The sequence below is a fragment of the Ictidomys tridecemlineatus genome, chromosome 8 (genome assembly GCF_052094955.1).
Source record: "Ictidomys tridecemlineatus isolate mIctTri1 chromosome 8, mIctTri1.hap1, whole genome shotgun sequence".
Classification (NCBI taxonomy): Eukaryota; Metazoa; Chordata; class Mammalia; order Rodentia; family Sciuridae; genus Ictidomys; species Ictidomys tridecemlineatus.
In genome coordinates this window covers 79879676-79895147 of record NC_135484.1, presented here as the reverse complement: position 1 = coordinate 79895147, position 15472 = coordinate 79879676, and positions in this window count along the sequence as shown.

Genomic DNA, 15472 nt, shown 5'->3' with positions numbered 1-15472 from the left:
TATGCCACATTTTTTAATCCATTCATTCACTGAAGGGCATCTAGGTTGGCTCCAGTTTAGCTATTGTAAATTTTGCTGCTATGAACATTGATGTGGCTATGTCCCTGTAGTATGCTGTTTTTAAGTCTTTGTGAGGTGAACAAAGAGTCTACATCCTGGGAGCAAATTTTTATCCCTCACACATCAGATAGAGAACTATCTCTAGGGTATATAAAGAACTCAAAAAGCTAAGCACCAAAAAAACAAATAACCCAATCAACAAATGGGGCAAGGACCTGAACAGATACTTCTCAGAAGAGAATATACAATCAATCAACAAATATATGAAAAAATGTTCATCACTAGCAATTAGAGAAATGCAAATCAAAACCACTCTAAGATTTCATCTCACTCCAGTCAGAATGGCAGCTATTATGAAGACAACAATAAGTGTTGGTGAGGATGTTCATACATTGCTGGTGGGACTGCGGTGCAGCCAATATGGAAAGCAGTATGGAGATTTCCTTGGAAATTTGGGAATGGAACCACCATTTGACCCAGGTATCCTTCTTCTCGGTCTATATCCATAAGCAAACATATATTATTGGCAACATAGGTTTTTTAGATTTATTAGAGTTTCATGTACTCAGTATATTTGACAAGAGATAATATTACAGAAACAAAAACCAAAAATAGTTTACACACTAAAAGCTGAAAAGCCCAGGTGGCAAGAGAAAATGCTCATTTAGAATGATCATGAAACAAGTTATTGATCCCTGAATTAAATCTTCCAAATGCCATGTTGCTTATCATCTGGTGTGGGGCATGAAGCATGTCCACCCTTAAAAATGAAAGTGTCTTTCAATATAATGATTCTGTCACCTATCTTGTTCATTTTCCTTTGATAAACAATTTTGGACAAAGTCAAAAATAGGTAAATAGTTTCAGCACTTCATATACACATCAGTTTTATACTGATCACATTAATTACTTCCTAGTTATATTTCATCTGTTCCTCTATATGATTATGAACTCCTCAAAAGAAGGCCATGTTGGAGACACTTATTTTCTGTTTCTGGCTAATAAGAGGGGGAGAAAAAGCTGACTGTCAGATATTCTACTTTTTCCCAAACAAAAGAGATCATTAATAGCACTATAGCTGACTGCCATTAACATGAAGTGGAGAAGGGAATCACAGGACATTGATTCCAGATGTATTCTTAAACCATATATGTTTTCACCAAAAGGCATAGTATTATTTCTCTAAAGCTTGCCTTTATTAAGAAAGGCAAGACGACTTACCTAGCAGGCATGAGGTCCCGGATCCATTCCCTACCACCAAAAACAAAAACAAAAGCCTAAATTCATCTCAGGCTTATTGAAGTGGCTATATACATGTATCTTTGTCTTTTACCTCCTCTTGCCACCGAGGGTGAGTACCAGTTGTGCCATACTCTTTCACCAGCAGGCAGGTTACATAATAGTATGCCTAGAGAAAGTCGCTTTTGAAGTTCTGACTGTAGCCACTAGAAAACTGCATATAATAAATTCAGTTTACTTATAACTATTAATAAACGAATGCTTTAACTGAATTTGTTTCCATTGGCATTAATTTTGCTTCCAAAGCTTATTTTAGAAAATCATATTTGTACCTTATAGCAATAATGAATGTGTGGCACACAAAAAACAATTACATTTTTTTCCTTCTATTGAATCAGTGATATTCTAATTTCATTTTAAAAGAATTAGTGTAATGATCCAAATAAATCAACTCTAGCACAAGTAAGTAAATAGCATCAAAAGAATTTTTTCCACTTATGTTAAATTAATCATGAAAAGTTCAAGGCATAACACTCTATATGGAACAGGATGTAATGTATGATTGATTCAATGCTGAATGTCAACTAAATAATAAATTCGTTTTAGTTTGTCAAATACCTCACTGCAAAGTAAATATTTCTTCTTTACCTTCATTGTACCATTCCTAAAATTATAAAGATTTGGTGATACTGATTCAAATAGTCTGCAACTAAATCAATTTGTATATGCAGCTGAAACCTTTCAAAAGCATTTATTTGTAAACCACAAAGGTCAGCATATATTTGAAAAATGTTTATATTGGCTTTATTCTGTAGATGTGCTGAGAATTCAGTCTCCCAAAATAGTATTCCTCTTAAAACATTGCATTTATTCAAAATATCCAATTACTTAATGCTTAACTTGAACAAGAAGAAATAGAGAATTGATGATCTCAATATTAAATCAAACATTTTAGAAATGCTTTACCTAAATGGTTAGACACTTCACTGACCACTACGCATTAATGCTTTGCCATACTGTTAGGTGAGAGTCCTGGAGACAACACTGCAACCCACACACAGCTGACTGAGAACACCTGCAGCTCTGAGGAGAACTGGACAGATTCCCCCCTTTCACCCCAGGAGAGCTGCCCTGCTGAAAAAACCACAGCAGGGTCCACCTGCTTCTCTGTGTAAACTAGAATATTCAAAAAGGGGTAGACAGGCAGCAGCAGACAGAATAATATACTTCTTGAAAGATAGCATGGCTCGGGTAGATCCTGTAGCATCACTTCTAGAAGTCTATATGGAGGTAGTACTTTTCATGCTGTTTTCAGTCTTAACACAATTATTATCCATATTTTGTACACCCTTTAATACTTAGGTTAATATCAAGACTAGAAAGAAACCTGTATAATCGAAAGAATTTTTCAAAATCCTGGGCTTGAACCCAGGCCTTATGCAGGCTATGGAATGAAGAGTACCTGTAATGCTACACTTGCAAGCCACTGCATCTGTGAAGAAGTGGCAAAGGCCAAAATTTATCAAGTGCTTGAAATTAATAAAACACATGATAATTAGCAAAGTTTTATTTAGAATATTTTTCATTAAGGGAAAAATAAAAAAGGAAATTCTGACTACTCTCTTTCCTATCCTGGATCACATACAAAGTTGCTATTTCTCATCAATTCTCTTTTTGATATTTAGTCAAACAGCCCCAAAGCTTGCACACACATGTGAGACATAATTGAGACATAATTGAGGTTGCTATACATAACTGAAGCCAAAATCTTTTCATTTTTTTCCACCAAGAAGATAAATTATTATGAATGCAGAAGTTTTTATTACTGACTTGGGGAAAAACTGGATTTTATGATTTTAAAACTTTATCCTGGGGCTGAGGTTGTGGTTCAGTGGTAAAGTGCTTGCCTAGCACATGTGAGATCCTGGGTTTGATCCTCAGCACCACATAAAAATAAATAAATAAAATAAAGATATTGTGTCCAACTACAACTAAAAAATAAATATTTTTTAAAAACTTTATCCTTTGTCAAGTCTCAATCATAGAAAGTAAGGTGTATCATGTTATCCACAGTATACTGTTCTTTTTTTTTCTATACTTTGTCCAAAATATGTATTCTTTTCCAGTCAAACCTAAAATAATCTGGGACAAATATTGGAATAAATAAACATCAACTTACCTAATTATTTCCTAGTTTTTCTTATTGTCGGAAAAATCTGAATCAAATCAGCATGAAAATGTAAAAACTAAGTTTATTTTCAAGGTTTGAAATGGACTTTGTATAGTCATCTTGCATTTGTCCAACCCATTAAACCATCTGTTTCTTAGCTGCCTGTGGTCAATAAGGTCCTATGCCAGTAATTATTTTTGAATCACTTTTCATTTCTAAGTGGTATTGATGCTATTAAATTGGATTACACTACTATCTGAAAAAAAGTATATAAACATTTATATATGTACATAAATTTAGACACATAGATATATAAAGTTATCAAAAAAGAAAGGGATTGCTCCTTTGACATATCTCCATCATTACTAATACTTATAACCTAAAGCAAGTGAATCTGATTGCTTTATTTATTTACTTATGCATTTGTTTATTTATTTATTTTGGTTAGGCTGGCCTGGTATTCCTCCACTAAACAAACTTTAGCCTCTCAAGTAGCTGGGACTACAGACATGTGCTACTGCATCCAGCTGCCTCTTTATAACCAGAAAGTAATTATCCCTTTAAAGTTTTTATTTAGAAATTAAAGAGATTTTATAAGTATTAGGAAGACCTCTAGAAGTCTCATGAACTTCCTAAAAGACCTTTCCCAACTTCCTTTATTCTTTGTAAAAATATCTAAATACAAATATATTCTGGAAAGAGTATATGCAAATCAGGAATCAGATTAAGATTTGAATACAAAATCTGAAAGAATATTTATATCATATAAATCTCATGTCATTTATACAACCATAGGGAGTTTGTGTAAAGGTAAGAAAATAAACCTCTCCCATGAGACAAAAATATAAAATACATCAACTGACATACACTCCTTATCATATCCTGTTAATTTTCAGTTTTCCTTGGAATATCATGACTTCAGATTATTTTATCATAAGAATAGAATTTTTTAATCTGTCCACATAACATTTTCCTCCATTTCTATTATAATTACATTATTCTTTACAACCTATTTCTTTTTCCCATGAATGAACCTTTTCTAATTTTGTACAGGTTTAAAAAGAATATAAAATTCGATTAAATTTATATTTGGGAATAAATTAGAACAACACTTTTTATAGGTTAATCAATCACCTCTAAAACACTTAGGAGTTTTCTTCCTATATCGAAAAATTTTGGTCTATTCTAATAGTTAAAAGACTTCTAAATCCTATAACAATATTCAGCATTAAAAGTGTGATTTTATAATATTTTAATATGGGTCTCAGATGTCCTGTGAGTTCATCAAATTGCTAATGAAATCATGAATTATCAGGGTAAAATTCTGACTTAGGGAGATAAAAAAAATTGAACATACTCTACCTCAACACTAAAACACAATATCTAGCTTAAATAATGATAGTAACTCAGTGATTTCTTTCTCCCAAAGGTTAAGTAAAATATATATTAATAAAGATCTATAAGATTTTATGTATGCTGGAATAAACTGAAGGTTAAATAGTCTTTGATGAATAGCCTCATTCATTTTGCAACTATATGGAGATATTTCAGATGAAAGAAAGTATACAAAGAACAGACTGAGATCACTGTTTAAATGTTATTTTTAAGAAAAAAACAAAAATAAATATTTTTCAAAAATTACATTTTATCTTCTAAGCTTACTAAGTAAAATTATTTTCTCCAAAGTTGTTTGTCCTCATTTGCTCACTAGTTCTCAAAGCAGTTTTGAAGATTTAAAGTGTTCCTGTTTGTTCTTAGTCTAATTGCAATTTTTAAGTCTTCATTAAAATATTGTTGAACACTATGTACTAATCTCAATAAGTACATGTAGTATTATAATTTATTGAGTCACCTTCTCCTACCTCCCCAAGAAAAATCTAAGGGGGTTATAATTTCATTGAAGAACATCCTCTGCAAAGTAAGAAGGCATACTGATCTCAGATTAGTTGTTTTTTCAAATATTTACAAAGAGATGATTATATCACTACCTCAGGGAATTTCTATCCTAGGACTTCACTTTTCAACATAAGTGGTAAAATACGCATCATTTTATAACTTTTATTTATCAGAAGCCACTATATTGATTAAGCACATTACTTTCTGTCCTTGAAAAACTAAACTATTATCTTAAATAATAGGTAAAGTTCACCTCCAAAAAATAGTTAACTATTTTTAAGGATCTAAGAAAATAAGACAGAACTACAATATAGTAAAATCATTTATTCCTTGAAGACTCTGAACAGATTCTTCATCATAAACTTGAGAGATGAAATTCTTTGCTGATAGAGCTGCTATAGATCTGCAAAAACATTACTACACTATTTGCAGACCTCTCCACAGTGATAAGACTTCCATCGTTCATCTCTTGTATAATACATAAGGGAAAAAATGAGGAAAAAGAAGTTTATTAACTTTGATGTGCAAATTCCTTTAGCAATACCTATGTTGGAAACACTGGGTATTTTTCATGATTACCACTGCCTGAGTCAGTTACTGACCAATTTACATTTTTTCTTATTGGACTGAAAAGTAATTAGAAACATTATGAGATTGTTGATTCCTTCACAGCTACAACTATTCTTCTAAAAAATAAATTGATAGGGCTGGGGATGTGGCTCAAGCGGTAGCGCGCTCACCTGGCATGTGTGCGGCCCGGGTTTGATCCTCAGCACCGCATACAAACAAAGATGTTGTGTCCGCCGAAAACCAAAAAAAATAAAATAAAATAAATTCTCTCTCTCTCTCTCTCTCTCTCTCTCTCTCTCTCTCTCTCTCTCTCTCTCTCTCTCTCTCTCAAAAAAAAATAAATAAATAAAATAAAATAAAAATAAATGATAAAAATCCTGTTTCAAGCACCAAAATTCCACAGACTTTAGTTTATATACAAATTGTGTGTCCCTATAAAAGCCCACTTGATATTTGTAATAAAAATAATTAATTAAAGAGAAAGCTTAGATCACAAGAAAAGGTTCCTTTGCTAGGAACAGAAGATCCTTACTTGAAGAGGGGTTGAAATCCTGAGACCCATTTAATTCATATCTTCTGTGTTAAAAGTTTAGAAGTCACTACTGAGAATGTTTTTATGTCATATACACATATAAAAATAAAAAGTTGAGATAGCTTGATAGATAGCTGAGATTGATTATCTAATCTCATCAATCTGGTAACTGAGATAGCACTTGTTACTCAGTGTTCAGTACATGCCTACCAGATTGATTCAGTGTGCACATCTATTAAAGAACTTCTGGTTCTAGACATGTAATGGGTTAGAAAATCAATGTGCAATAACTTTCTTTCCCAGTACTGAAGAACAGCCCCAGAAAGCATGCCAGCAAGCACTCTACTATACTGAGCTAAACCCACAGCTGCAAGAGTTTTTACTGTTAATTATTCACATGCATTAATTATACAAATCAATGGGTTTCCCTGTGGTATTTCTATATATGCATACATCGTGCATTGCTATGACAATCTACCCAGGGATAATTCTTTTAAACCACCCTCAGGTGATCACAGTGACATAAAAGCTGACTAAAACATAGTGTTTGGCTATTAGAGAGCATTGATAGAAAATTGTAAGGAGGAATAGCATGAAAGGCCAGTCTTGGCACTGAAGAACATATTGAGGGGGGGAAATTGCTGATTTAATAAGGAAAGAAAGCAAATAAAAGACTAGCCTGAAGGTTAGCACATCCTTCCCTTTTGCTGAAATACAAAGATTTTAACTTAGTGTCTCCTGGAAAATCCACTGTGTGTCATATATGTGTATATGAGTTTCATTAAGTGCTCTGAGAGTCCCCTTGAATGAAAGCACAATTAATGAGACAGTATCCATGTACTCTTTTTCAGTCAAAAAGCTGAGCTTTAATGGCATAACTGCAGGATTCCTCAAGTCAAAACCTGTACATCACTGGTAGGTCCCCACCTTTCACTAAGAGAAGGGCCTTAAAAATAATTTATTCCAGTGGTACATATGATAACATGAATCCCAGTTGGGGAGCAGGGGAAACATGGATTACTTAAAAGACAGTAAACAGTTGTAATGTGTAGAGCTTATTTGGATCCTCAAACATATTAAAGCAACAAAAATGTTTATAGCAGGAGACCTTTAGAAATTTGAATACCAATGAGATATTTGATGTTATTTTTGTGTGCTTGATATTTTCATAATATATCTGTAAATGACATCTTTTATTATAGTATTCTGTTTCTGACAAGGACATGGGGGAAAAGTATTAAGAAGAGAATGAAAAAAATCAGGTGGATCACACAAGATGGACATTAATCTGAATGACAGGCAGAAGCCAACTAAGGCTTTGATTTTTATCTGGGTAGTAGAATAGAAGAAACTTTAGAATTCCACAGGGAAGGGGAATTGCTAGACTGGAAAGGAGAGAAATTATAGTTAGTTGCTGGTGGGAGCAGGTGGCAGGACTGTCATTCCGTTCACAAGAGGAAGGAGGAAGACAATAGAAGTCCCTGAGTGATTGATTATCAAGAAATTGCTGGCTACCAAGTCCAAGGTATTGTGGAATATTCAAAAGGAAATACAAATCTCAGAATTTAATTCAACAACATCAGAACAGGACAGAACCAGTTGAGTAAACTATTTGTGGAAAATATTCACTTGGTGGTAACATTTGACAGAAAAATCGATTTCCATTGAATCAGTAGTTCCTGTTTGAAGTATTATAAACATACAAATGTAGACCTAGATTTGCAACAGCTACAAAATGCCTGAAGAAACTGGATAGGAGAGAAAGTGATACATCAACCAAGGAGACCAAGGTGAAAATGAAAAAGCGCAAAGCAAACCAAAAATGACCCTGAGGAGGTCCGACAAAAACTTGGCTCTCCCTCAGAACAGCAATTCACACTACAGTTTCTTCTTCCTCTCCGCTCTTATACCCTGGAATGACACAGACCAAGATACTGCTCTCACCATATTTTCTCCTCAAATCTGTCATCGGTGGAGAAGTTGTTCTTGTGTTCCACGGGCAGAGGAGGCAGGGCACCAAAGATACCAATATCTAGCTTTGGCTACAGCAAAGTTCAGAGGGTACAGCTTTCGCTGTAATTAATTAATCCCTGAACCTCAAGTTCAGGCACTTTCAGAACTTTATGCCCAGAGTGTAAGGGAAGGGGCCAGAAGTTCACCATCTATGGAAGTTCACACAAAAGCAGCTTTTTCTTTCACTGTTCTGGGCAAGTTAACACTTCAAGGACAGCACCTGAGAAGGGGAGCGCTTCTTCTCCTCTTTTCCCCCTTCCCTTGCCAGCTGTAACCATGGAGCCCAATTGGTAACCTCTTCTCTTAACTTTGAAATGTAAACATCTCTGTGAAGCTCTGGCCCAAGGCCAGAGGCCTGGTTAAAAGAATCTGTTTTTCCTAACTATCACACCCTCCATTTACAAACATACTTCTACAAACTACTATACTGGATAAATGTTTGTCAAAAACTAGTAAAGGGCGTTCGGCACCTGGAGTGCTGATCTCTTCCAGGCTGGTGGCCATGTAAGACAGCAATAGGAAATAGGATGTTCAACTACATTGAACTCTTTTGTAGAGACTCTTCTGCTGATAGTCCTAAGAAATCAATTATGGTGAAGATTTCTAGAGAAGCTTAGTTAAGATTTTCTTGTGGAGGTGGGGGTGCCCCTACATTTGGGGCCGGCAGGCAGCCAGCTCCCCCACCAATGCCAAAATCCGTAGGCCCCTGGTTTGGGCAGGGCGATTAAGCTCGTGATGCACCCTCAGACCACTGTGCACACCCAGTGGGATAGGGGACTGGCACTGCTAAGGCACAGCTGCAGGAGTCTGAATTGTACCTACTCCGCCAACCTGCCTCCAAGGCCTTATAGAATCACTGGACCCTTTACAAAGTCTACCAGAGCCTCATTCCCACACTGTGATCCCCATCCCTATAGGTCTTGGTACTTCCCTTGTTTGCCTGTTAGTGCCAGGGTCGAGATGGCATAATTGTGTCCTTTGCATCTCTCACCCTTTTTCTGCTACCAACACCTGTCCAGTTGACCTCCTTCTCCCTTGTCAGCCACTCCATTTCTTACTGTGACTGCCTGAGAGCAGGTCATTGCCCCAGCTGATCACCCTATTCCAGTACCCAAATCAGGTCACTGTAAATACTTGCCAGGATTCAGTAACCTAACTTAAACATGGCTCTAATCACATTCAACCCAGCTTAAAACTTTTTGGTGGCAATAGATAACTGACATCATCAAGATCAATCCTATCTTGTGATATCAATCCCATCTTGTGACTTCAAAGCCCCTCAGAATGGCCTCTTGCACTTCCTCCTCTTTTAATGTCCTGCAGGAGAATTGAACACATTGTATTGTCTGGGATGTTTCTAATCCCTGAGGGCCTTCTTTCTCTTCCCACCCTGACCTCTTGCGCTTGTTCAACTAAGCTTTAAATTAAAAACTCATAACATCATATCCTCCAGAATAGCCACCTACCAGAATAGCCACCTATCTAGTTGTTAGATGACCCTCTTGTGTTTTCCTTGCACCTTCACATTACTCTTTGTAACAACTCCAGCAATGTGGCCACCATGGATTCCACTCCACTTAAAGCAATCTGTTTTACCCTGTACCAGGCACAGGGTAAACCAATGTTAGGAATTGTGGAGAGTGGCGATTTAAATCATGGTCTGACTTGTGGCTGTGTTTGCATTGGGAACGGGCTGTGCAAAAGTGCAGGTCAAGATGGCTCAGTTGCTATGGTGACACCATTGGAGGAAACTCTATGTAAAGGTGCAGATTATCAGTTGGCACCTTGAGTTCAGGCATCAACTCCCAGTGATAGAAAATTTTGAACATAACAAGATGACCCTAATGTCTCACCAGTCATGCATCCTTCAGATTGCCTGCTTTGCTAAAACTTACCCACGAATTACCTTTTGATTAAACCTATACAATAAATGTGCTGAGCTAGCTCTGGGTCACTGTTTCTCCAATAGAGAACAGTGTCCTACCTGGCTCTACCTCTTTCTATGTTTGTCTGTCTTTTCTTCATCTACCATCACACCTTGTCCAGTTTCCTGTTTCTTTCCCTGAATTAATGGCTACAGCTGAGAGATGAGAGGGCCATGGCCATGATTACTTCAAAATACCCTGTGAAGTAGCTTCTGTTTTCTTCAACATATCATGCAGTACCCTAAGAGAGCTTAAGTACAGCCATTCCCTGCTTAATGACAGGTTTACTATCTGAAAATGGTTCTTTAAGCAATTTTGTTGTGCAAACATTGTAGATTATACTTACACAAACTTAGATGTTATAACCTACTAAACATATCGGTTATGTGAGATCAACCTTTATTTATTTATTTTTGTGCTGGAGATTGGACACTGGAGTGCTTCACCCATCCCCAGTCCTTTTTTATTTTGAGATGGGATCTTGCTAAGGTGTTTAGGGCCTGGTGGATTTGCTGAAGCTGGCTTTGAATTTGTGATCCTCCTGCCTCAGCCTCCTAAATCACTGGGATTACAGGCATGTGCCACCATGCCTGTTGGGACCAACCTCTTGTATGTTATCTGTCATTGATCAAAATGTTATTACATGGGACATGAGTGGATTTGTCTAATTTCACATGGCCAGGATGTAGGGAACACAGATAGGCATTCCACCCCACTTTTTTAAAAAAAATCCTGCCCTATATGATTTCAGTGTGCAGCCAGAATTGATAACCACTGCTGTAGTCTGTGAGCTCCTTTAAGACAAAAGGCCATGAATTTAGTTTCTGTACATAGCACAGCAACTGGGACATAGTATTATGGCATAGATAGTAGGTGTCCTCAAAAAGATAATGCAAGAAAGTTTAGAGGTGAAATGATTAGTTATGGGAGCCTTCACCTAGTCAGTGGATTAATCTACTACTAAAGATGATAACTATAGACAGGGAGGGTGTGGTTGGAGAAAGGGGGTTGCTGGGGGCTTGCCCTTGCAATATATATTTTGTCCCTGGGGATCCTGTGAAGTTTCTGCTTCCCGATTGTCCTGTCCTGAGCTGCTTTCCTGTGCCACACTCTTCCTGCCATGATGTTCTGCCTCACCTGGGGCACAGTGTAATAGAATCATTCATCTGTGGACTGAGTCACAGTCCTCCAAAACTTTGTCAAAAAAAAAAAGCTTACTATAACATATACTAAGTGTTTATTAAATATTTGTGGAATACATGGAAGTTTTTTGGTTTATTTTTCCCTTTATCTTCCTCACTCTAGAAGGAAGGCTACACAAGATTATACAAGAATCAAGGAGCCATTTTTAGGTTTGCAAGAAGACCTAGAAAGTGACTTGACAGTTCATAAATGGTAGTGACATGATCAAAGATTATGCCCTTTTCCTCCCATGCCCTTTTCACTATTCCAACTTTTTTCTGGAACAACCTCCCAGGGGAGAATTTTTTTTTCTTTTCCTTTGGAAAACTTCGGTGGTAGGAGATTGTCACATCTAACCAGATTGAGAGCATCTGTAGACCAGGATTCAGAGTGGAGAGGGTCAGGGATAGTGTATTAGCTTTTAATTGCTAGAATAAAATACCTGGGAAAATTAACTTAGAGGAGGAAAAATGTATTTTGGTTCACAGTTCCATGGGTATCAATCTATGTTGGGCTGATTCAAAGGCAGAAACATCATGGCAGAAGGGAGTTGGATAGGAAAGCTTCTCACCTTACGGAAGCCATAAAGCTGAGAGAGACAAAGTGGCCAGGGACAAGAAATACCCTTCCAGCGGATGCCCTATTTCCTCCATGTAGGCCCCACTTCCTAAAAAGTTTCCATCAGGGCTGGGGATGTGGCTCAAGCGGTAGCGTGCTCCCTGGCATGTGCGGGGCGCTGAGTTTGATACTCAGCACCACATAAAAGTTTCCATCAACTCCCACTAATGTCATCAAATTATTAATCCATCAATGGATTAATCCACTGAGGTCAGAGCCCTCATGGTCCAATCACTTCTCAATATCCCAACCTCTGAACACTGCTGCATTGGGGACTAAACCTTCCACACATAAGCCTTTGAGGAATACTTCATATCCATAACAGGTAGGTTCAGTTGAAGAAAAGGAAGAGGAGGAGGAAACACACTTTGCAATATCACTATTTTCATGTATAGCTCCAAAGAAATTGTGTCAGTGACTAGCAATTATTATAATAGTAAATTACATATCTTGAGATCCTTTTAGATCATCCAGAACATTACTCTAGGTGGTTATTCCAAACCAGCAGGTTGAAACAAAGTCATAAGAATTAGACCTACTGGATATATGCATACACACATAAACACACATGCAGATCACCATTACCAACATCACCAGCAGTGTAGGCAATGGACTGAAGTAGTACAAAAGCAAATACAGGAAATTATGTCCATAGCAGGGTTGTTCATAATAGCAAAAGTTGGAAACCACCACCATATCTCTGGCCACAGAATAGTTATAGTGATGTGTTCACACAATAAATACTATTCAGCAATGAAAATGAATAGTAAACACATGAACATATCTTAGAAATACTAAAAATTATTGTTGGATGAAAAGACAGTATAACACCAAATATGAGAAAAAAATATTAGCATCAGGCTCCTGATTTGTTAAATGTGCTGTGTGAATTTACACTTGCATACTGCATATGCAATTTGTTACAGAAATATTTAGATACTTATAATTCACAGGCATCTGTAAGCACATTTGTACATATGCTATACAAACATTGTCTAAAATGGACTGTGATGGCACAAAAGCCATCACTGGGGAGATGACTACATCTTTTAAAAGGTTTTTAGACCAAAAAGTGAAGAGAATGAACTAAATAATAAATATTTTAGGAGAACCCTCCTTTTTCTCTAGCAATATTTCAACTATTTGTTAAAGGAATAGAATATAGGCATTCAGTTTCTTGAAAATACTGATATTGAACAAAACAGGAAGTAAGCAGATGATATATCCTTTTATATTTGACATTTTTCTACTGCTCCTTGATAATCACAATATATACTTTTTTAATCATCACAATGTTACACTAAGCCAAAATGCTTAATTCATGTGAAATATTCCAAGATAAAATTTCACTTTTAATTTAGATCATTTATTTAAACTATTCCCCTGAATTAACTTTGCTTTAGGTGAGGATTAACAAATTAATATATTTATTAATTAACTCCCAGGTAATGCTATTAACTTGCAAAAGAACATTGAAAACTTTTCTCACACTTGAGAAAAGGGTTTTCTTAATTTGCCTTTATATTGAATTATGCAGAGGTTAACCCAAAATGCTAACTTCTTTTAAAATTTTGCCTGAAAATCAATCTAAATTTTAGAGATTAGTCATTATCTTGAGTTGTGATATCACAATATCCAACACATTAAAATGATTTATATAGTACTTTCACATTTCAAAAATGTTTTCTTTTTGCACACCAGGGATATTGGTGAACCCAAATTGTATAAGGAATGAAAATAGAGTCCTCCCAGGCTGCAAAGGTATATTCACACAGAATCTTGACATATCTGTGTTTGTGTTCATTGGAGTTATTTTGCCTAGATTCCATTTCTGCTGTCATTTGGTTGGTGACCTCATTCATGTAAAAATTAACTCAAGACAACACTCAAAAAACAATTTCAAGGCTGTGAATATGGCATTTACATATAAAATTACTTGATTTTCAATAAATTGTCCATTGCCTACTGTTGGAAGTCACATATAAATTATGGGTTTGAGCCATTATAAGGTAGGAAGGCTATTTTTCTGAGAACTCCTGGGTGAAATTACCAGGTTGGAGAAAGCCCAGATCATGCTGGAGCCCTGTCTTAGCTCACAGTCCCTAGGTTCAAATGCATCCATCCACGTGGAGATGGGCGTAACCTGCCTGCCAAGCCCCCAACAACTTGTTTTCCCCATTCTTATTCTGCTTTCCTCAAGAAACCTGCAACACTGAAACGTATATATTTCTCCTTAAATAAAGGTCTTGGGCCCTTTTTCTGTGTTCAGTACCAGTTCCCATGAGGGCTGGAAGAGCCACCCGGTGCCCTGCTTTTAAAACTATTTTCTGTCCCTTGTCTTCTGCTCCTTATTATTTTCAGATTGTTTATTTTCCCAGCCGGTTCACACCTCCAAGCAGGAATCTGCTCTACAAGGGTGCTGGTAACCCTGGCAGCCTACATATAATGAACAAGTCCCTTCTTTGATGATTATGATTATGACATTTAGCTTAACAGGCTGAATAACTCTTTATAGGTACAACTGTTAGTATTCTAACAGTTCAGTTATAGATTTTTATAACAGGTATTATAGGAAGAATTGTCATGACTCAAATGTGAACTTCTGTCTACATCATATGGACCACTGTATACTAATTTGCATACAATGCATTAATTATGAACTGAAATTGTTAGAGAAAATGATTCAAAGACTGAGTCAGCATTTCCAACAATGTAATTCATCAAGAAGTTGGGAAGAGTGTAAATAAAATGTGACTTCATGACAAAAATAAAGCCCAAAAGTCTTAAGATATTAAAGCATGTTGTGGTAGCTATGAAAATGTGTCTCATAGAATTTCACCTGCAGGAGCTTAACAGCCCAGGGCCCCAGAAATTACATTCTGAATTCCATCACTGTGCGGTTCACACTTCCTGAGACTGCTCCCAGCCAATGCTGAACATGCAGCTGGCATGCATATCCAGGAAACAGTGACTCCATGGATGGTCAACTTTGATCCAAGAGCCTTGCCAAATGTTCCTTAGGCTACACAGCAGTTGAGGATATTTCACCCAACATTCCTCCCCTCCTTCGTTCACGTAAGGGTCACACCTGTATCATAGTCTGTTGGATTTTCCAGCCTTTCCGGGCTCCCTATTTTCTTTCACAAATGTTTCCACACAAATATTATGTAAAAAGTTAGATAAAACTATTTAACAAATTTGGGTAAACAAGCTTACAGCTAAATTATGTTAACTTGGCTCTGTGTTGGAGGACTAATTCAATGTTTA